The sequence below is a fragment of the Cynocephalus volans genome, chromosome 3 (genome assembly GCF_027409185.1).
Source record: "Cynocephalus volans isolate mCynVol1 chromosome 3, mCynVol1.pri, whole genome shotgun sequence".
Lineage (NCBI taxonomy): Eukaryota > Metazoa > Chordata > Mammalia > Dermoptera > Cynocephalidae > Cynocephalus > Cynocephalus volans.
The window spans coordinates 38,620,513-38,643,649 of record NC_084462.1 but is presented as its reverse complement, the minus strand read 5'-3'; the positions used below and the strand labels follow the sequence as shown (position 1 = coordinate 38,643,649).

At 42.9% G+C, this 23,137-nt stretch overlaps 2 non-coding genes across 2 annotated transcripts; both read left to right on the top strand.

Moving 5' to 3' along the window:
• The first annotated feature begins 20,795 nt into the window (after window positions 1–20,795).
• LOC134374433 (small nucleolar RNA SNORD64) lies at window positions 20,796–20,862 on the top strand. The gene has a single exon (XR_010023278.1). It is a non-coding gene; the product is annotated as a small nucleolar RNA SNORD64 (small nucleolar RNA).
• A 1,455-nt stretch (window positions 20,863–22,317) lies between these two features.
• On the top strand, window positions 22,318–22,386 carry LOC134374459 (small nucleolar RNA SNORD108). Its single transcript, XR_010023303.1, has one exon. It is a non-coding gene; the product is annotated as a small nucleolar RNA SNORD108 (small nucleolar RNA).
• Window positions 22,387–23,137: the final 751 nt, after the last annotated feature.

Here is a 23,137-nt window from a genome sequence, read left to right as displayed (position 1 = left end):
TCTTGGCTATTGTAAAGAGTGCTGCGATGAACATTGGGGAACAGGTATACCTTCGACTTGATGATTTCCATTCCTCTGGGTATATTGCCAGCAGTGGGATAGCTGGGTCATATGGCAGATCTATCTGCAGTTGTTTGAGGAACCTCCATACCATTTTCCATAGAGGCTGCACCATTTTGCAGTCCCACCAACAATGTATGAGAGTTCCTTTTTCTCCGCAACCTCACCAGCATTTATCATTCAGAGTCTTTTGGATTTTAGCCATCCTAACTGGGGTGACATGGTATCTCAGTGTAGTTTTGATTTGCGTTTCCCGGATGCTGAGTGATGTTGAGCAATTTTTCATATGTCTGTTGGCCATTTGTATATCTTCCTTAGAGAAATGCCTACTTAGCTCTTTTGCCCATTTTTTAATTGGGTTGCTTGTTTTTCTCTTGTAAAATTGTTTGAGTTCCTTGTATATTCTGGATATTAATCCTTTGTCAGATGTATATTTCACAAATATTTTCTCCCACTCTGTTGGTTGTCTTTTAACTCTGTTAATTGCTGTGCAGAAGCTCTTTAGTTTGATATAATCCCATTTGTTTATTTTTCCTTTGGTTGCTCGTGTTTTTGCGGTCATATTCATGAAGTCTGTGTCCAGTCCTATTTCCTGAAGTGTCTCTCCTATGTTTTCTTTAAGAAGTTTTATTGTTTCAGGGTGTATATTTAATTATTTAATCCATTTTGAGTTGACTTTAGTGTATGGTGAAAGGTATGGGTCTAGTTTCATTCTCCTGCATATTGATATCCAGTTCTCCCAGCACCATTTGCTAAAGAGGCAGTCTCTTCCCCAGTGTATAGGCTTGGTGCCTTTGTCAAAGATCAGATGGCTGTAGGTGTGTGGGTTGATTTCTGGATTCTCTATTCTATTCCAATGATCGTGTGTCTGTTTTTATGCCAGTACCATACTGTTTTGGTTATTATAGCTTTGTAGTATAGTTTAAAGTCAGGTAGTGTTATGCCTCCAGCTTTATTTTTTTTTTTTTTGCTCAGAATTGTTTTTGCTATGCGTGGTCTTTTGTTATTCCATATAAATGTCTGGATAGTTCTTTCCATTTCTGAGAAAAATCTCATTGGAATTTTGATGGGGATTGCATTGAATTTGTATATCACATTGGGTAGTATGGATATTTTCACTATGTTGATTCTTCCAGTCCAAGAGCATGGGATATCTTTCCATCTCCTTGTATCCTCTCTAATTTCTCTCAGCAGTGGTTTGTAGTTCTCATTATAGAGATTTTTCACATCCTTGGTTAACTCAATTCCTAAGTATTTTATTTTTTTGGTGGCTATTGTAAATGGGCAGGCTTTCTTAATTTCCCTTTCTGCATGTTCACTATTGGAGAATAGAAATGCTACTGATTTTTGTGTGTTGATTTTGTATCCTGCTACTGTACTGAAATCATTTATCACTTCCAAGAGGTTTTTGGAGAGGCTTTAGGCTGTTCGATATATAGGATCATGTAATCTGCAAACAGGGACAGTTTGACTTCATCTTTTCCAATCTGGATGCCATTTATTTCCTTCTCTTCTCTGATTGCTCTGGCTAGTATTTCCAACACTATGTTGAATAGGAGTGGTGAGAGTGGGCATCCTTGTCTGGTTCCTGTTCTTAAAGGAAAAGCTTTCAGCTTTTCCCCATTCAGGATGATATTGGCAGTGGGTTTATCATATATGGCTTTAATTATGTTGAGATACTTTCCGTCTATACCTAACTTATAGAGGGTCTTTGTCATGAGTGAGTATTGAATTTTATCAAATGCTTTTTCAGCATCTATAGAGATGATCATATGGTCCTTGTGTTTGATGTTATTAATATGGTGTATCACATTTATTGATTTGCTTATCTTGAACCAACCTTGCATCCCTGGGGTGAATCCCACTTGATCGTGGTGAATAATTTTACGTATGTGTTGTTGTATTCTGTTTGCTAGTATTTTATTGAGGATTTTTGCATCTATATTCATCAAGGATATGGGTCTGTAGTTTTCTTTTTTGGTTATATCTTTACCTGATTTTGGTATCAGGATGATGTTTGCTTCATAGAATGAGTTTAGGAGATTTGCGTCTGTTTCAGTCTTTTGGAATAGTTTGTACAGAATCGGTGTCAACTCCTCTTTGAATGTTTGGTAAAATTCTGCTGTGAATCCATCTGGTCCTAGGCTTTTCTTTGTTGGGAGCTTTCTGATAACAGCTTCAATCTCCTTTGTTGTTATTGGTCTGTCAGATTTTCTACATCTTCATGGCTCAGTTTTGGGAGCTTGTGTGTGTCCAGAAATTTATCCATTTCCTCCAGATTTTCAAACTTGTTGGTGTATAGTTGTTTATAGTAGTCTCTAATGATTCTTTATATTTCAGATGAATCATTTGTAATATCACCTTTTTCATTTCTAATTTTGGTATTTGAATCTTCTCTATTCTTATTTTTGTTAGACATGCTAATGGTTTGTCCATTTTATTTATCTTTTCAAAAAACCAACTTTTTGATTCATTGATCTTTTGTATTGTTTTTTGGGTTTCAATTTCATTAAGTTCTGCTCTGATCTTAATGATTTCTTTCCGTCTGCTAACTTTAGGTTTGGATTGTTCTTGTTTTTCTAGTTCTTTAAGGTGAAGTGTTAGGTTGTTCACTTGCCATCTTTCCATTCTTCTGAGGTGAGCATTTAATGCAATAAATTTCCCCCTTAATACTGCTTTTGCAGTATCCCACAGGTTTTGGTATGATGTATCATTATTTTCATTAGTTTCAATAGTTTCAATAAATTTTTTGATTTCTTGCTTGATTTCTTCTTGGACCCATATGTCATTAAGTAGAATGCTGTTTAATTTCCATGTGTTTGTATAGTTTCCAGAATTCCATTTGTTATTGATTTCTAGTTTTAATCCATTATGGTCTGAGAAAATACATGGGATAATTCCAATTTTTTAAAATTTGTTGAGACTTGATTTGTTTTTGTTTTTTGTTTTTTTTTTATAATTTTTTATTCTCTAAATTTTATTTATAATAGCTTTCACAAGATAAGGAAGTTTATCTTTTTATGCAGACATATCTGTTAATCTGGTGGGATTTCAATAGATTGGTTCTATTTAATTATTTTTTTTTTTTTTTTTGTGACTGGCCGCACCGCGCTCAGCCAGTGAGCACACCGACAATCCCTATATAGGATCCGAACCCGCGGCGGGAGAGCGCTGCTGTGCTCCCAGCGCCACGCTCTCCCAAGTGTGCCACAGAGTCGGTCCTGAGACTTGATTTGTGACCTAATATGTGATCTATCCTGGAGAATGATCCATGTGCTGATGAGAAGAATGAATATTCTGAGGTTGTTGGATGGAATGTTCTGTAGATATCTGCCATGTCCAATTGGTCTAGAGTATTGTTTAGATCTTGTGTTTCTCTGCTGATTCATTGCCTAGATGATCTGTCTAATATTGACAGCGGGGTGTTCAGGTCCCCTGCTATTATGGTATTAGTGTCTATTTCCTTTTTCACGTCTAATAGAGTTTGTTTTATAAATCTGGCTGCTCCAACATTGGGTGCGTACATATTTCTGATTGTTATGTCTTCTTGTTGGATCAGTCCTTTTATCATTATGTAGTGGCCCTCATTGTCTCTTTTTATGGTTTTTAGCTTAAAGTCTACTTTGTCAGATATGAGCATAGCTACTTCAGCTCGTTTTTCTTTTCTGTTTGCATGGTAAATCTTTTTCCATCCTTTCACTCTTAGTCTATGTGAGTCTTTATGGGTGAGGTGGGTCTCTTGAAGGCAGCATATAGTTGGGTCCTCCTTTTTAATCCAGTCAGCCAGTCTGTGTCTTTTGATTGGAGAATTTAAGCCTTTTACATTAAGAGTTCTTATTGAAAAGTGTTGATTTATTCCTAGCATTTTATTGATTGTTGTTTGGTTGTCTTAGGTGTCTTTTGTTCCTTGCTTTCTGATTTACTGTTTGTTTTCTGTGTTTGTTGGTTCCTTAGGTTGTAGATCGATAGCCTTTTTGTTTGTTTTCTCTTTATGAATGCCATTTTTATTATACTAGTGGGTGTAGATTTTTCTTGGGTTTTTCTGGTAGTGGTAGTTATTTTTCAGGAACCAAACCCAGTACTCCCTTGAGGATTTCTTGTAAGGGTGGTTTGAACTCCCGCAGTTTTTGTCTGTCTGAGAAATATACTATTTGCCCTTCCTTTCAGAAGGATAGCCTTGCAGGGTAGAGTATTCTTGGCTGACAATCTTTGTCTTTTAGTATTTTGAATATATCATCCCATTCCTTTCTAGCTTTTAGGGTTTGTGATGAAAAGTCTGATGTTAGCCTGATTGGGGCTCCCTTATAGGTGATTTGACGCTTCTCTCTTGCAGCTTTTAAGATTTTCTCTTTGTATTTGAGTTTTGCCAATTTGATTATAACATGTCTTGGAGAAGACTTTTTGGGTTGAATACGTTTGGAGATCGTTGAGCTTCCTGGATCGGAAGATCTGTGATTTTTTCCTATACCTGGGAAATTTTCTGCCACTATTTGGTTGAATATGTTTTCAATGCATTCTCCTTTTTCCTCCCCTTCTGGAATACCCATGACTCAGAGATTTGAGTGCTTACGGTTGTCTGATATCTCGCTCAGATTTTCTTCAATGCCTTTGATTCTTTTTTTCTTTTCTTTTTTTTTTTTTTTTTTTTTTGTCTGCTTGTGTTATTTCAAACAGCCCATCTTCAAGTTCAGAGGTTCTCTCTTCAACCTTGACAAGCCTGCTGGTTAAACTCTCTATTGTGTTTTTTATTTCGCTGAATAACTTCTTCAGTTTCTACTACATTTTTTTTTCAGGGCATTGATTTCCTTGTACATTTCCTCTTTCAGGTCCTGTATACTTTTCCTCGTTTCAACATGATGTCTAGCTGAGTTTTCTTGTATCTCAGTCAGTTTCCTTAGAATTATCACTCGAAATTCCTTGTCCGTCATTTCAAGGGCTTCTTGTTCTATAGGCTCTTGCGCTTGAGATTTATTATCTTTGGGTGGTGTACTTTCTTGATTTTTCATATTTCTGGTATCTTTTCTTTGATGTTTATTCATTGTGGCAGGGGGTTTCACAGTCCACAGGTTTGACACTATTGTCTGACTAAGATGTTGCTGGGGTTGCAAATTTGGTATGGCTACCTCAGTGACTACTCAGTTGGCCACTAGTACCTTGTGTGTGTGGTTGCCTTGGGTCTTGGGCCTCTCCGGGGAGCCACGTCTCTGGTCAGCTTGGACTCTGCCGGGCTGCTGGGTGACGGGGCAGTACCTCAGGGTGTCGCCCCTGCTGCTGCCACTTCCCCTGCTGATGCCGCTGTCGATGCTCACGCTGCTGCTGCTGCTCACACTGCTGCCGCCGGCTCCGCTGCCGCCTCTTCCCCCGCTAGCGCTGGTGCTGCTTCCCCTGCTGCTGCCACTGGCGCCGCTACCACCGGTGCTGCTTAGGCCGCTGACGCCGCCGCTGGCTCCTCCGCTGGCTCCTCCGCTGCTGCCGCTGGTTCCTCTGCTTCTGCCGCTGCTGCCGCTACCGCTGGCGCTGCTTCCGCCTCTGCTACCGCTGTCGAGGGCTCTGCTGCTGCTGCCGCTATTTCCTCCGCTGCTGCCACTGCTGCCAGTTCCTCCCCTGTTGCCACCACCACTACCGCTGGCACCACTGCCGCCGCTGCCGCTGCTGTCGAGGGCGCCACTGTGACTGCCGACGGTTCCTCCGCTGGCGCTGCTGCTGGTGCTGCTTCTGCCGCTGCCGCTGCTGTTGAGGGCGCTGCTGCCACTGCCACCGGTTCCTCCGCTGCTGCCGCCACAGCTGTTGCTGCTTATGCCACTGCCACTGCCGCCGGTTCCTCCACTGCTGCCGCTGGCTCTGCCGCTGCTGCCGGTTCCTCCACTGCTGCCGCCGCCGCTACCGCTGGCGCCACTGCTGTCGCTGCCGCTGCTCTCGAGGGCGCCGCTGCCACCACCGCCAGCTCCTTCGCTGCTGCCACTGGCGCTGCTGCTGCTGCCGTTTCCTCCACTGCTGACACTGCCGCCGGCTCCTCTGCCGCCGGTTCCTCCGCTGCTGCCGCTTGCTCCGCCTTTGCCGCCGGCTCCACCGCTGCTGCCTCCGCCGCTGCCACTGCTGTCGAGGGCACCGCTGCCACCGCCACTGGCTCCTCCGCTGCTGCCGCTGTCGCCACTACTGCTGGCGCCACCTCCGCTGCTGCTGCCTCCGTTTCCTCTGCTGCTGCCTCCGTTTCCTCTGCTGCTGCCGCTGCTGCCGGTTCCTCGGCTGCTGCCGCCGCCGCTACTGCTGGAGCCACTGCCATTGCTGCCGCTGCTCACGAGTGCGCCACTGCCACCGCCGCTGACTCCTTTGCTGCTGCTGCTGGCCCCAGTTCCTCTGCTGCTGCCACCGCCACTACCGCTGGCGCCACTGCCATTGCTGCCGCTGCTCACGAGTGCGCCACTGCCACCGCCGCCGACTCCTTCGCTGCTGCTCCTCTGTCGCCGGTTCCTCCGCTGCTGCCGCCGTCTCCTCTGCTGCCGCCGGCTCCTCCGCTGCCACCGGTTCCTCCACTGCTGTCACCGCCACTACTGCTGGCGCCACTGCCACCGCTGCCGCTGCTGTCGAGGGCGCCGCTACCACCGCTGCTGGCTCCTTTGCTGCTGCCGCTACCTCCGCTGCTGCTGCTGCCGTTTCCTCCACTGCTGCCACTGCCACCGTCTCCGCTGTCGCCGGTTCCTCCGCTGTTGCCGTTGGCTCAGCTGCAGCCGCCCGTTCCTCCGCTGCTGCCGCCGCTGCTACCACTGGCACCGCTGCCACTGCCACCGGTTCCTCCGCCGCTGCCGCTGCCGTTTTCTCTGCTGCTGCCACTGCCGCTGGCTCCAGTGCTTCCGGTTCCTCTGCTGCTGCCGCCGGCTCTTCCGCTGCCGCTGGCTCTTCCGCTGCCGCTGGCTCTTCCACTGCCGCCGCCGGTTCCTCTGCTGCTGCCGCCGCTACCGCTGGCACTGCTTCTGCCGCTCCTGTCGTGGGCACAGCTCCCGCTGCCTCCTGTTCCTCCGCTGCTGCCACTGCCGCTCCTACCGCTGGCGCCACTTGCACCGCTACCGCTGCTGTAGAGGGCACTGCTGCTGCTGCCACTGCTACCGCCGGTGCTGCTTATGTCGCCGCTGCCGCCGGCTTCTTTGTTGCTGCCTCTGCTACCGCTGGCGCAGCTACCGCTGCCGCCGAGGGCGCTGCGGCCGCCGATTCCTCTGCTGCTGCCGCCGCTACCAATAGTGCCGCTTCCGCCACTGCCGCTGCTGTCGAGGGTGCTGCTGCCGCTGCTGCTGGTTCCTCTGCTGCTGCCGCTGGAGCCTCTACCACTGGCACTGCTTCCGGCGCTGCCGTTGCTACCGCTGGCGCCGCTTCCGCTGCTGTTGAGGGCTTCACTGCTGCTGCTGTCGAGGGCACTGCTGCTGCCTGTTCCTCCGCTACTGCCGCTGCCGCTGACGCCGCTGCCGCTGACGCCGCCACCGCCAGCTCTTCCACTGCTGCCGCTGGCACCGCTGCTCTTGAGGGCGCTGCTGCCGCTGACGCCGGTTCCTCCGCTACCGCTGCCGCCGGTTCCTCCGCTGCTGCCACTGGCACCGCTACCACTGGCGTCGCTTCCGCTGGCACCTCCACCGCTGGTGCCACTTCCGCTGCTGCCGCTGCTGTCGAGAGCGCTGCCGCCGCTGCCACTGGTTGCTCCACTGCTGCCACTGGCTCCTCCACTGTTGCCACTGCCACCAGTTCCGCCGCTGCCACCCCTACCGCTGGCGCTGCTTCTGTCGCTGCTGCTGCTGTTGCTGCTGCTTCCACGGGCGGGCGCAGAGTTGCGCAGTCACCATCTGCAAGTGGCGGCGCTCCAACCTTTCTCGAGGCCCGCTCTGGGCTCGGGCTGGGGCAAGTCACTACCTTTTCTTCTTTCCAAGTAGGCACTGTGATTTCTTCTAGTCCCTGGGGCCCCCGAGTCTTGAGTTTCCACCGCTGCCGCTGCCTTCAGACCGCCATCTTGCCGCCGGCAGTCTAAATCACACTGCAAAGCCAGAGCTCAGCTGCCCATCCAGGCGCCACCAGCCATCGACCTAGTTTCCCCCCGAAAGTCTCCGGTGTGTTATTTTGTTCTGTGGTCTGGGAAGTCCAGGATTAAGGCACCGGCATCTTGTGAGGGCCAGTACATTTCATTTAATATGTGTTATACTCTCCCTTTTTGAGCCAGAAGATAATCTAGGGCCATGCAACTGACCGAGGCAACACCAGCTAGAGTGTAGGGATGCCTGTGGTTTTTGTATAGCATCCTGCTTGTCTGGGCTAATTCAGCTATGGTGTTAGTCAAATTCTGTGAGGTGGCTTCTTGATATGTGAATCCTCTGCAGGGAGCAGCTAATCTGATAGCTGCACCAATACTGGCTAATGTTAGGCATATGGCTCCCCTCCCGCCCCCCCCCGTTTTGTTGTAATTTTGTTACACAGAAATATACTGTCAGGAGCCAGGTGTCCCAGTTTACATTGTCCTGTAAAAACTACGTTGTATATACATTGATAGGCCTTTGCTTTAAAAGGTGAGGAAAATCTTCCATTTGGGTATATGGAATCTGGAGGCCATTCCATATACTTACTTATACGAGAGGTCTGCCAATTTGAGGGGTGTGCGCACAAGAAGATGTATCCCAGTGGAGCACAGGCCCTTTTGGGAGCAGTCATGTTAAGTTCTGTAAGAATTTGTGATACCCAACCAGGAGAATTAGACATGTTACATCTTGAGACAGCAGCCTTTCTGACTGGGAATCACGTCATTACTAAATCCTGCCTTTGGGATGTCAAAATCTACTTTCCAGTGACCTAGGGCCATGTTACATCCTTTATACAAACTACAAATAACTTTAGTTTTTAGGGTCTCCTTATCCTTAGTGTTGTTAATGGGACACCAGTGTGTATCATATGGGATACAAGAGCCTGAGAAAATCTTAGGATATATTGTTGAGGAAGTTCAGACCGTGAGACTTCCACAAGGGTGACATGCTACCTGAAGTGTGCAAATTAACTAGTTTTACATTCATGGATGGATATTGTGGAGAGGTGGTTGGTTCCTGCATGTCATAGATTCGGTGTTTTCTCGAAGGGACTCCAATAGCTGGTGTGCTAGGCTCCCAACCCAGAAATTTGATGTTTAGTTTCCCCTCCTAAAGTAATGCTCTTATTATGTTTGTCCAAACATGAGGATTGTAATGACACATCCAGGAGTTACAAAGATTTTCACCTTTAGCTATAATGGAGAACATTTTGACTATAGCATTTTTGTCCCATTCTGCATTAGGCATTGTAGATGTTAAAAGAGGGATGTTTAGGTTAAATAAGTGGTAACAGTTGTTCATTCACATTATGACAGAAGTCTCTAAACCCAGCATGGATCTTTCCCAAGAGGAGCGAGTCTGGAAAAATAACAGAATGACAATACAATAGTCAGTATTACCAGGAAAACTACTAGATATAGGATCATCCACCACATTATATATCTGGCTGTTAGTTGGTCTCAGGATTTTTCTCTTCTGAATAGGTATTTGAGATCTTCCATGGATTCAGACAAGTAGATAGAGTTGTCTCTGTCCTGCTGGGGCTTCCGTAAGGACTCACAAGAAGCAGATTTAAGTCAAGAAATCTGCCATTCCCAAAAAGGCTCTAAGTTGCCTCTTGGTATGAGGAGGCTGCAAAGTGAGGATTGCCTCATTCCTCTCAGGGATCAACATCCAGTGTTGTTGGCCAGTACCCAAAGGGAGACAGTGGGGAATTGAAGAAACGCTTATGGGATCAGGAGGGCTGTATAGGCTGCTGGCCTGTAGAGCATCTTAGTTTATTTTAGGTTCCTTTTTAATAAGCTAGTAAAAATAACAAATTTTACTGGTTAAGTTAGTTACGTCTGGTACAAAGCTATTTATAGAACATTCACCACTGCCAGGGTACTTGAAGGTCCATGGCTAAGTGTTTATTCGTAAAATAAGAGCATAAGTTCCTCATATACAAAGCTCTCAGGGTCCCGGTTTTAATCAAAGGTCAGACCTCAAGGGGAGGGAGAAGGGGGAAGCAGGCTAATGGGAAGCCAGCTTTGCTGGCTTACTCCCTTAAAACAGCAAGGACTCTGTCAGCTTGCTATTCAGTATACCACATTTCCCCTTTCTGTATTTTGAACAATGAAGATCCTAGGACCTCCCATCTGAAGCTATAATTGGTGGGTGATAGTATGGAATTATTGCAATTGGTGGTTGTTACAGTGGAGGCAGACTGAGAGATACAAAAGGGAAAATACAGAAGCAATTATAAAAGCTACGAACAGGTATAACAGTTGTTGTACCATAGTCTAAGGATTCAGCTGAGACAATTTATCAAACAATTTTTTCACAAGTTCCTCAGGAGTCACAATATCTGACTGACTGTTTTGAATGTTTAAAATGTCTTGATGTAAAACGTCCAAATCTACAGTAAAATTGAATTTCAGAGCCCCAGCATATGGCAGTGTATTTTTTCCCATTCCCATTTTGTCTCATTATAGGGCTTTGTGGTAACACAAATTTATTTATAGGTGACATGGCTTCACAACGATGTGCACGTTTTAAAAACCTGTACCTCTTTTTAGTCTACTGTCATTTCAAGAGCATTAAGTTTGGCATTAATTTTTTTATCTGAGCCAGTTGATGTACGTAATGGGCAGTATGGATACTTTGAGACAAAGCCAGCATAGAGGTTACTGTGTTAGCTACAACAGAAATAAGCACAAGGACTCCAGCAATAAGTAATCTTAGAAAGTGTTTTTTTCAAAATAACAGTGCAGAAACATGGGATAAGACCTGAGTGTCTGTATCCTCATACCAAGAGCCATTTATATACACAGAGAGGGCTTCAAAAGGGGGTTGTGTTGAAACCATCAATCTCTTTTATGTGTGTTCATTCCCAATACTGGAAGAGATACAGGATGTTAAAGTACATTGGTTACAGGAAATATTATAACCATTACAATAGGGCATTATTTAAAAATTTCCCACAAGTAACACATTGGGAGGAGCTACACAGGAGCATAGACCTTAGGAAACCACAAGGTTTTGAACTTGGTCTATCATAGATATAGTAACAACACTCAATGAAGCAAGCAATCTCCACAAATCTGGATGGGCTATACCCTGAGTTGTATGCCATATACTAGTCACCCAACCCTCAGGTACCACCCAGTCAGATGGCAGCTGGGATTTTAGGTGATGAAAAGACCAGTCTCTAACTGCCTTCTCATCATCTGCAGGAAACCCAACAGGGTGGTGTAATATGGGAGTGGGATAATAATATTCCAGCCATTGGAGGGGGTTGACAAAAGACTGTCCATGTTGATCTGCACAGAAAGATATTCCTGGGGGGAGCTGCTCAAGCACTAGTTTTTATCATCTTTTATCCAATCCAATCCATACATTATTACAGTTTGTATGTGAACTCCTGGACGAGGTTGGAGTTCTTCTGAAGGCGTTTCTGTTCCGTGCGCCAGTTTTCCTTGTATGTGCAAGTATGAAAACAACCCAACCTAGGCTTGGTGGTAAAACAAATAGGTAAAGCAGAAGAGTGAGCACAGTAACTAACAGACCTATTTACTTTAGGAATTATAGATCCATCCTCCACATATCCCTCTTATTTATTTATTTAAAAGGAAAAAAAAGCTGTAGATCAAGGTTTTACAGTTAAGATAAAACATTTTGTTATAGGTTGAGTTTATAATTAAAAGGTTTTTAGTAAAGACATATATAGTCTTGTTTGGTTAGTAATTTAAATACAAGCTACCAACAAGGCATGTGTAGGGCTTTGAGACAAACCCAGTAATCAGTTTTTTTTTATAGTTTTTAGTTTTTAAATAAAAATTAAATAGGTACCAAACATACCACAAAATGTGTTGACCCAAAGGCAAATTTAGGCAGAAGGTTTAAATCAAATTTTGAAAACATATTTATTTTATTGAAACTTTAGAAAATTAAAGTTACATGGACTTGAAAAGTATACTTATTGGGCCGAGCCCGTGGCGCACTTGGTAGGGTGCTGCGCTGGGAGCGCTGCGACGCTCCCGCCGCGGGTTCGGATCCTATATATAGGACTGACCGGTGCACTCACTGGCTGAGTGCCGGTCACGAAAAAACGACAAAAAAAAAAAAAAAAAGTATACTTATTGGTTTAGTGAGCATGCATTAATATAAACCAATTTGGTATCACGCAGACAATATAAACATACATACAGATATGAACATGTAGACATCACATACATTTATGTACTTGTATATGTAGACATAGGTAAAATAGAGAACTTACTAGTATAAAAGGACAGTCAGATTTAAATTGTTTTTCTTTATTAACAAATGTCAAATTTATCTGTGAGGCCTCACCTTGTTTTGGAGAAAATAAGGTAACAAAACAGGTTGATTTTAGTTTAGTTTTTTGTTTTTTAAATGGGTTACTGAGCCTAAGGCTGAGCTAAAGAGCAATCAGAGAGAAAGCCATTGACTTTTGGGGTTTCAAGAGAAAAGCAGCAGACCCAAAGGAGGTTTGGGTGGCACCAGGGCTGTGTTTCTCAGGAAACCCCGGAGCCTTTGGTGAAGAAGAGAACCACATGTAGTTAAGAAAAGAAAACATGTTCAAAGAAAACCAGTGTTGCAAAGAAATATTAACTTTTGTTACTTTAGTTTGTTCAATTTAAAGTTCTTTTAGTCACTGGAAAAGATTAAGTTTTATCTTTTTTGGGTGATATAAACATGTCTTTTTAAATCTTTCAGACAAGGAGAATGGGAGGTTTTCGTGTCTGGACTGAGTCCCAGTTCTTAGAACAGGAAAGATATGACAAGTATCAATTCCCAAGCTGTGTCCTTTATGACAATGCTCCATTAAGGGAGCAAATGAATTGTTTGTCTCTAGAGGTAGAGGTGGAAGAGGAGGTGGTGAGGACTGTTTTTTTTTTTTCCTCTTTAGTGGCATAGACACGTTTTTGGCTCTTGTTAGGGTTCTAAATAGATCTTAAAGCACAATGACATGAGTTCTAAATTATTAAATAAGAAGTCTTAACAGGACCTGTTGTATTTTTTAAACAGTGACCAATTTGTTTTTAATCTTTAATATCAAGACTTCCTTCCTTGGGATACCAAAAATATTGTTGTTTAATAACCACTAACAATTTTACACGCTGTCATTTAGTTACTTTACATCTGGCTGTTTTAAGGAGACATTGGAGCTATAACTTATGTTGAGTCTCCTCCTTAGATAAGGGAGTTCCCATATTTTAAAAGTGAAAGAAAGACAAAACTTTCAGGCTGAAAAAACCTGACTTGACCCCACCGCAGATGTATACTGGCACTAATCAAGAGCTGTCTGTGATTTTCTTACTGGAATGTTGGGACTTCCCTGTGATTGCACTCAGATTGTTTGTGAGCACATTCAGAAAACTCTGATTTCCACAAAAGGTATTTGCCTCCGCTAAGATAGGCTTTTATTATATTTTTTTAGTACGCTGGGGGGAGAGCTTTGACGCCATTGTCTCAAGTAAGCTTAAAGTGAAAGGAGCCGAAGCCCCATACTGTACAACAGCGGTTTTTAGCTCCTTCAGAGTTTTAAAAGGGAGCAGTTGATAATCCTGCACCACTTGTCCCTCAGCATTTAAAGACTCAGCAACAAGATAACATCTGTATCCCTGTAAGCCATCTTCCCCTCTCTCCCATGGCATTAGGAAAAAGCCTTCTGTAAAGGAGACATTTGAGGGGCAACGGTGTAGGATAGGGTATGTCTGAGGAACCATAGGGCTGTGGGAACACAGAGAGGACGCCTTTGAAGACCGTTTATAATTTTGATGGCAGGACTTTATCAGATGGTCAAAAGCCAACAAAAAGTCAGGGGACTCAACAGCCAAAGGTTGGGGTGGAGGCAGTGGCTTGGCAGGAGGTGATTCCACCTCACTATTTTTTCTTTATCCTGTTATCTTTTTAGTGTATTCCCCTATCAAAGGCTTTTCAATAACATCAGTGGGGGAAGAAAGTATATCAGAAACTTCAATAGGTTTAGAGACATTTGAGACCACAGGGGTTTTAGAAGCCTCATGACTGGGATATAAACAGTCTCTTATTAAATTCCATAAAGAAAAGGTGTCCACAGTGACTTTAGAAGGACCCGCAACACAATAATGGTCTTGGAGCCATCTCCCAACATGTTCCCAAGTTTTGATATTGACTGTAACTTCTTCAGGAATTTTTGAATGTGATGTAAAAATTTTTCTAACTGAACAAGAGAGACCTTGCAGCACCAGGCTTTAAGCATAGATCTCAAAACTTGGAGAAAGAGATCCTTCTCTTTATTCCCTCTTTGCCCCATTAGTTTTACTCTTGACTATATGCCTTTGTTCCTAAATGCAATAGGTGTGCACCCTAAAACACAAAGTTTCCCTCACCTGTTTCCAAGAAGTTTCTCTGTACTCAGGTCCCTGTTTGGGTGCCACTTGTTGTTGGCCAATACCCAAGGGGAGATGGTTGGGAATTGAAGAAACAAGCTTATGGGATCAGGAGGGCTGTACAGGCTGCTGGCCTGTAGAGCATCTTAGTTTATTTTAGGTTCCTTTTTAATAAGCCAGTAAAAATAACAAATTGTACTGATTAAGTTAGTTATGTCTGGTACAAAGCTATTTATAGAACATTCACCACTGCCAGGGCGCTTGAAGGTCCATGGCTAAGTGTTTATTCGTAAAATAAGAGCATAAGTTCCTTATATACAAAACTCTCAGGGTCCCAGTTTCAATCAAAGGTCAGACCTCAAGGGAAGGAAAAAGGGGGAAGCAGACAAATGGAAAGCCAGCCTTAAAACAAGGACTCTGTCAGCTTGCTATCCAGTATACCACAGTCCAAGTCCCTGATATTAGTATATACCCTAGATATTTGACCCTTTTGGCAGAAATTTGGGTGGAGAAAGTGGATAACTATGATCTCCCAGAAAGTTTAGCATTAAATTATATTTTTGTTTGAATCTTGTTTGGTGAGACTGCATATCAGCAGGTCATCCACATACTATAGGAGAATCCCCTTTTCTAACTAACTGAGCTCTTTGGCTAATGTGTTCTCAAATAACTGTAGGCTATCCCTGAATTGCTGAGGTAGCACCTATCATGAGCAGAGGGGCTATCTGAGTCTTGGGCCTTTTCCACTCAAATGCAGGAAGGTACTGGGAATTAGAATGCAGTGTTATGTGAGAGAATGCATCCTTTAAGTCCAGCACCGTAAACCATTCTATTCCATCAGGAACTTGGGACAGGACCATGCATGGGTTAGGGATAAGAAGATACAAGGGCATCACAGCACTGATATAATGGCTCTTAAGTCTTATACAAATCAATCTTCTCCATCGGGCTTCTTTGCTGGAAGAATTGGAGTGTTATATGGGGATGTACAAAGTTTTAGTAATCCATATTTTAGAAATTTATCAATTATCGGTTGCAACCCTAGTTTTGCCTCTGGTTTAATTGCATACTGCTTTTTACAAGGGTAGCTGGAGGAGTCCTTAAGGGCAATTTTAACAGGAGGTATGTTTAGAACCCTTCCTGGTATTTCAGTATTCCATACCTGAGCACCAACCTGTGACAGTATGTGCACTGGTATCTTAGTAGTAGTTGTTATTGTTGTCAAAATTGTGCATAGGGATATTAATAATGGCTCTCTTTTCCATGGGGTGATCATTTTGGCTAGATGAAAGATAGTCCCTCACTTAGCTAGCAAGTTTCTCCCCAGCATAGGGATAGGGGATTCAGGTATAACCAAGAAGTTGTAGGAGAAAAAAACTCTTGTAAGGAACAATTAAGCAAGAACATTAATCTTTTAAGCTGAGGTTTCCCATCTGTTACTATTACTGAGCAGGTTTGGAAGGAAAGTGGACCAGAATGGCAAGTTAAAACAGAGTAAGAGGTTCTCATATTAAGCATTTGGCATTCTTATTCTCTCTGTCTAAGATTGCCTGAGGCTCTGGAGAGGTCAGGTGTCCATGAGGAGCCATCAGGAGTCTTGGGTCCCTTTCAGCCATCATGGGCTCGGGAGTCTCAGGCCCATGTTGGGCCCCCGGGCAATCCTTCCAGTGACCTTTCCTCCCGCATATGGGACAGGGTTTCGATGGTCCCTCCTTGGCTTGCCAGATACAGTTGGCCCTCCAGTGGCCAGCCTTGCATCTGTAGCATGTACGTTTTGGGTCTTTAGATTGAATAGGTCTTGTCTTTCTTCCATGGCCTCTCCCATAATTGGAGCCTCAAGATGGATGACCCGGAGTGGGTGGGGAACTTAAAGCTACCGGTATCATTTGTGCCTTTTGCCCTTGCAGCCTTCTCAGCCAGGTCTCTTACATACTCTAAAAGCCACGTCTAGCAATTGGTTCATTGGGGTTTGAGTCCCTGCAGCGACCTTTTGAAGTTTCTGCCAGATGTCAGGAGCCGATTGGGTGATAAAGTGCATACCTAGGAGGGCTTGCCCTTCAGGGAAATTAAGGTCAGTATTAGTGTACTTACTTCCTAATTGCCTCCACTGAGTGGCCTGGGACCACAGCCAGGTTTTCATCTTTCCTTTGGATGGCCTCACATACCCAGTCATAATTCACCAATTTAACTGTACATTTCCTCATGCCCTGTATTGTGCATGGTATCATGATTTCTACGTTTTTAAGATCTGCTGATCCCCTTGTGGATCTGCCTCTGGGACAGCATTCCCTCCTTCCTGGAAAACAGCATGGCCTTCATATTGGGCAGCTAAGCTGTCTGTGTGCTCTTGGGCAGTCCCTACTTACTATTCTGTTTTTTCTCAAATCCACAACAAGTAGATAAGACTTGTAAGTCCTGCTGGGTCAAATCATAAGTGGTGTTTAATTCCTCAGTAAACCTCCCTGGGTCCTCTGTAAACCGTACAAGTTTTTCCTTGCACCGTGCCAGATTAGATATAGAGAAAGGAACATGTACTCTGATTGTTTCTCCATTTCCATTAGCTACTTCCCATAGAGGGCAAAGATTAACTTTGGGGTCTGATAAGAACCTCTGCTTCTTGTGGTACTAGTAGGACTTATTTCCTCAGGTAATGGAGGACAAACACTAGGGCTTGTGTGGTAGGGTAGGGTGGAGGAGTATTTATTGTGCTAAAGGGAGAATTCGGAACAGGAGAGCTAATATCCCCTTAAGAGATTAAGCCTGAACTTCCTGGAGAAGTTGGAGGGGCTGGCACCGGCTGAGGCACCAGGGTCCGAGGTCGCCCCGGAACAGATCCCAATAGTGGGTCATTTAAAATGCCTGGGCTCAGTCTTTGGGGGTGCTGTTGATTATGAGCCAAACATATTTTATGCTGTTTGAATCCAGAGTCTTGATATGGTTTCATAAAAGACTGTATATAGAGTACTTCACCCAGTTTTCCTCCTTTTTGGCAGAACAAAACCAACTTGTAAAATTGTATTAAAGTTTAAAGATACATTTTTAGGCCACCCCTCCTGGTCTCCTAGCCATACTGGGGCCAAGCCATATTGCAGTATAAACTAACTTCTTTTTATTTAAACTTTCAAACTTAAACCTTTTCCAGTTACCTAAAATGTGTTGTAGTGGGGAGTCCAACAAGATGCTATAGTAGGAATTTTCCATACCTGATTAGGATGCCAAAAGGGGATGGGTGGAAGGTATTCCTGGTTTACTTCCAGTAACCCAAGTCTCCTAAAAAAGGTAACAGATGTTATAGCTAGACTAATGGGGGATGGAATTCCTCTTCATTCTTTTATGATGTGTATTATTTCCTCCAAATGCTCGATGGTACCATGCTGTGAGGAACTGTGGCATCCTCCTACTCCTGGAAAAAGGAATACAACAGAAAAAGTGAGGAAGGATGCAAAGCACATGAGGTTCAGTATAACTAGGAAGTGAAACATAAGGCGAAGGAACATGGAAATGAGAGGGTCAATCCACATGTCTCCATTCCTTTTCACTACACATGCAGCAGAGAAAAGATCAAGAGCACTTACTCTCTATTTTGGATATAAAAACTGATAAAGCTCCTGGGTTAGTGTTAGTATTTCTTACACATTGGAGAAATATTGTCCAGACTCCCAGAGGTACAGGTTATTATGGGGGGAGCAGGGACCTTATAAACACTCAATTGTTAGGTTCTCATTCTAATTAAGACCCATCCTGAATATTTAAATTTTAATAATTCCAGAAGGCTGAAAGTCCTAAAATAAAAGTGTTGATAGGTGACAGAGTTTGGACATGTTGTCCCCACCAAAACTCATGGGGAAATCTGATCCCCAGTGTGACAGTTTGAGTCATGGGGGTGGATCCCTCCTCATGAATGGATTAATGCTCTCCCTAGGTGTGGGGAGTAATGAGTGAGTTCTTGCTGTATTAGTCCCTGCGAGAGCTGGTTGTTTAACAGACTCTGGCACCTTCTCTTTCTCTCGCTTCCTCTCTCCATATGATCTGCTTGTACCCACCGGGCTGCTGCCACTTTCCTCTTTGAGTAGAAGCAGCCTGAGGCCCATGCCAGATGCAGCTGTTCCAGAATCATAAGCCAAATAAACATCTGTTCTTTATAAATTACCCAGTCTCAGGTACTCTGTTATAGCAACACAAAACTGACTAAGACAATAGGCTTTAACTAAGGTACAAGTTTTTCTTTCTGACCTGCTCCAACAGTCCCACAAAATATGTCTTATTAAGCAGCCTAATGGACAAAAATCACAAGAATGAACCAGGAAATAATAGTGTTTGCTATGGGGAGAAACCAATGTAGGTTTTTGAGAGAGAGAAGTTTTGTATACACAGCAAATATGTGTAGAAACACAAAGCTAATAGTCTTGGTCCACAGGGAGAAGAAGATGCATGAAGTTTTAAGAGGTGATGCTGAAATAGAATTCTGTTTCCTTCAGAGCACACAGCCTAATCCATCAATATTAATTTATCACCTGTCCTGATAACTTTGATGCTATTGGGAACAGTGTGGTTTTAGAGCCACTGACAGAATGGCTGGTCCTTTCATGGCCCAAGTGGCTTTCCTTGGGTCCCAGCCTCCTAGGACTAGCTTAAGGCCAGGAATGGTTACCCACAACAGAGAATGGTTATCCAAAAATTGAGGAGTGGTTACCCCAAAATTGCACCTTCTCACCCAAACCAGGAACGGTTACCTGAAATGCAGAAGAAATTCACTCACTGCATCCGATAGTCCAGGATCAGGCCGAGGAGTATGACCCCTAGTGGCTCAAGGCAGTCCCTGAGCTTGTGGCCACATTGTAAAAGCCCTTGCCACAAGGAGGGTGCTATTTCTCTCCTAGCTGTCTTGCCAAAGATGGTACTGTCTTCTCCAAAGAAGGAGAGTGTCTGGACGTCTGATAGACAGCCTCAACCTACCCCATACTCTACTCACTCCATCCTCTACCAGGTATTTGATTCCACCACAGGAAAGAATTCAAGAGCAGATTCACAGTAGGACATAAGAATAGGTTTAACATAAGGAAAAAAAAAAAACCTCACAGACTTTACTGAGAAAGTGACTTGAGAGGTGGCCTAGCTCCAGAGACTTGAGAGGTGGCTGCATCAAGTTTAATATAAAAGTGAGAAATACACACTTAAAGTTTAGTACAAAGTGTAGGCTGGCTCAAGAGAGTGAGCCAGCTGCCCACTAGAAGTAAGTTTGACACAAAACTAAACCACCTACACCTCACAGACGAAGTGTGTGCTGGCCTCAGAGTAAGTGAACAATAATCTCCCTTCTGCCAGGATTCAGCTTTTATGGTTTCTTCCTCTGTACATATGCATGCTATCTAATGAATATTCAGCTAAGGGGGTGGTTACCAGTTATGTAACTTAGCCTTGCACATGGCTCAGATGGTCTCTTTTAGAGCATACTTATTGGTCAAATTCCAGCATACTCACCAAAAACCGTTAAAAAATCAAAGTATTCAGTGCTCTTCAGTGCCCACCCAGTGGAAGGTCATTCAAAGGATAAAATCCACTTTGCTGAGCATGCTCAGCCACTGCATGTTACATAAGTCTGCCCCCTGTAGACTCAGTCTCCCCATGTTGGTGCACAAAACAGATGCAATAAACAACAATGACTTTTCTCTAGGAGAGGGTCTAGTGGAGGGACCTGAAACCTTGCAGAGTGGCTTGACACTCAAGTGTGTCCTGAAACCCGAACCCATGGAAACTGAGGTCTTCCTATCTCAGTTGTATCAGACATGTTAGCTTAGACCTTTTCGGAATGCTTTTATTGGACTTTGTGCTTCATCTGTTGGATCTGCCTTGATTTTTTCCATGCTATTTGTTTACAACTTACCTCTGAGATATTTTGGTGGATGTTTTCAAAGTACTGTAAGTCTTTAAGTTAATTGGCTTATAATAAGTTACTGGGGAAATTAGCAAGTTATTATATCTATCTCTGCTAACAGAATATTTCCATTTTAATTTGTTGATAGTTTGCTTGTGGAAGTGAATTATATTTAATTCTGTGAAACTCCGAAGGATCCTAATGTTCTGGCAGAGTGCTGGATTTATGTGAGTGTGTGTCTGTCTGCTTTTGATTTTTTTCCTTCATATTTTCCCTTTAATTCTGTGTGTTTGGAGTGATATTGTTGCGATTTCACATCCATCGTTACATAAAGCTGATCTGTCATTTTCCAAGGCCAGAGATATACTGTCTTTAGGTGTTAATCATTTTACATAGTTGTATTAGTTGTTGGGAAAGACCTTGGCTGGATTTATGATGAGCTATGTTTGCTGAGCATGATAAAGTGAAGCTCAATGTGATTACTCTGAAATCCAGCCTAAGTGTCAGTCCATGGACTCAAGACACAAATATTTAGAACATAAATTCTTAGACTAGAAATTTCACAAGATTTCTCCCGTCCATATTGTGCAGCTTAAGAAGAATGGAGCTGTGGTTTTTCCAGTACAACAGGGAGAAGTTGATTCTAGATCCATTAGTGTAGTTTCCTTTTGTAGAGTGTCTTCTGTGTTGATAGCATTGGTATAATCTCACCTCTGTCTTTTCCGTTATGCATTTAGGTACTATGCCTTTTTTTCTCCCCATTACTAGCCTCAACCAGTTGCAACCTTGTATGGAAGTTTCATAAGCATATTCCCAATCACTGTGAGGCAACTTCTCCATTTACCACATCCATGAGAAATGGCTGTTTGTTGGAGAGACATTGTTTTTGGTTTAGGGTGAGACTTTAGTTTATATTTTTAGTAGAATGCTAAAGTTAGGTTCCGAGAGATTACTCTATTTCTACTTTAAATCAGTTATTTTCTGTATCTTGGCAAGGCACAGATGGAGATTCAGAAGTTTTGGCTCTTGGTGATTCATTTAAGGGGATGAAATTGGCATTTTGCAGTTTTTGATGCTGAGCCTCAGAGAGGTGAAATTATTTGATAAATACCATGCATTTCTTGAGTCATGTCTCTTAATCTCACATTATTTTATAATATTTATTTTTTCTTGTATGAGTAATAGGTCTTTTTTTAAATTTTTAATTGGCATTCTATAATTAGGCTCTTGTGCTTTGCCTATAGTAGCTTTTTTTGGGGGAGGGAGTAGTTATTAAGCAGGTAATTTAGGAAAAGCGTGTATAAAAAATATATCATTGTTGGATATACCAAGATCTTATCCTTAGTAGTCATCTTAATTGATAAAGTCTGTATGGGTGTTATGTGTGTGTATATGTATGCATATTAATGAATGATATGGGTGTTAATACTTGTGTTACCTCATGATAAGTGACTGGTTTATATTGTAAAGCTGTTGGGGTTCAGCGAAATGAACATTCTTTTAGGTAGACAAGTCCTTTTGTAGTTCTGTCCTTTATCAAGTCCCTGATTTCCTGCTAGAAATTTAGTATATTTATAACCTCTCATATTTATTTGGTTTCTCTTAGTGTTTCTGATCCTGGATGTATGCTGGATGAGTTGAGAGAAGTGAGCTACTACTCTTTCTACTGATTGAATTAGATTAGAAGTGAGATTGAGTTGGAAAGGAAAACAATGAGTGTTGTGGGGTCTATTGAGGTGTAGTGTTGATGTAGGGTCTTTGACCTTGGGGTGTTTGCAACCTAGAGGACGTAGTGGTAGTTGCTGTTTCAGTCCTGTCCAAATAACTCCTTTCGTTAGTGATTCTTCCTTACAGAAAACCCCCTATAAATAAGAATCTCTGGAAGAGAGATGAGATTTTTTGTTATTTGGGGAATTTTTAGTGGAGTGGTGGTAGGGGGAACAAGTTTGCTTGATGATGAGACTGATATTTATTTACCCTGGTGATATTTTCCATTCCTCAAAGGCAATTTGAGGTCCAAGCTAATTTATGATAGAAGTAATTTGGTGAGAGAATAATGGAAGGAATTAGCAATAGATGGGTTTAATCAAATGCATTGGTGAATGAGAGGAAAGAAAGAAGGAAAGAATTGTATGAACGGAGACATTTAAATTGACAGTAGTGTTAGGATTGTTATATTTATTGGAAGTAAGAAATCTTGTACCATTTGAATTTTGGAACATTATTGAGAGATACATTAGGAGTCAGAATTGTAATTAATGACATGCCAATTTGTTATCCTTTGGATTATGAGTCTCAGCCATCCTTTCCATGTTAGTTTCTATGCCTTTTCTTGAGGTGATCATGTAGTTAGCATTATGTCTTGTGATCAATGTCTGTTCCTGTTACAGTTTATTATAATGGGTAAAAGGGCTTTGGTTAAATCAGCAGTTCTCAAAATATATCAGAAGCACCTGGAGGGCTTGTTAAAACACAGTTTGCTAGGTGCTGACCTTAGAGTTTCTGGCTCAGTAGGTCTAAATGTAAAAAGTTGATTTTTAACAAGTTCCCAGATGTTGCTGGTCTAGGCAGCACACTTAAAAGGACAACTAGATTGTTATATTCAGGATGAAACATTCATTTTCTGAAAGCGCTTATGACTATTAATTTATACAGACATGGAGAACATAATGAAATGTCATATAGCATATATATATATATATGTTTATATATATGCAGTGTAAAAATGACCAGTGAAACAGTGAATCAAATACACCAATTCTAAATTC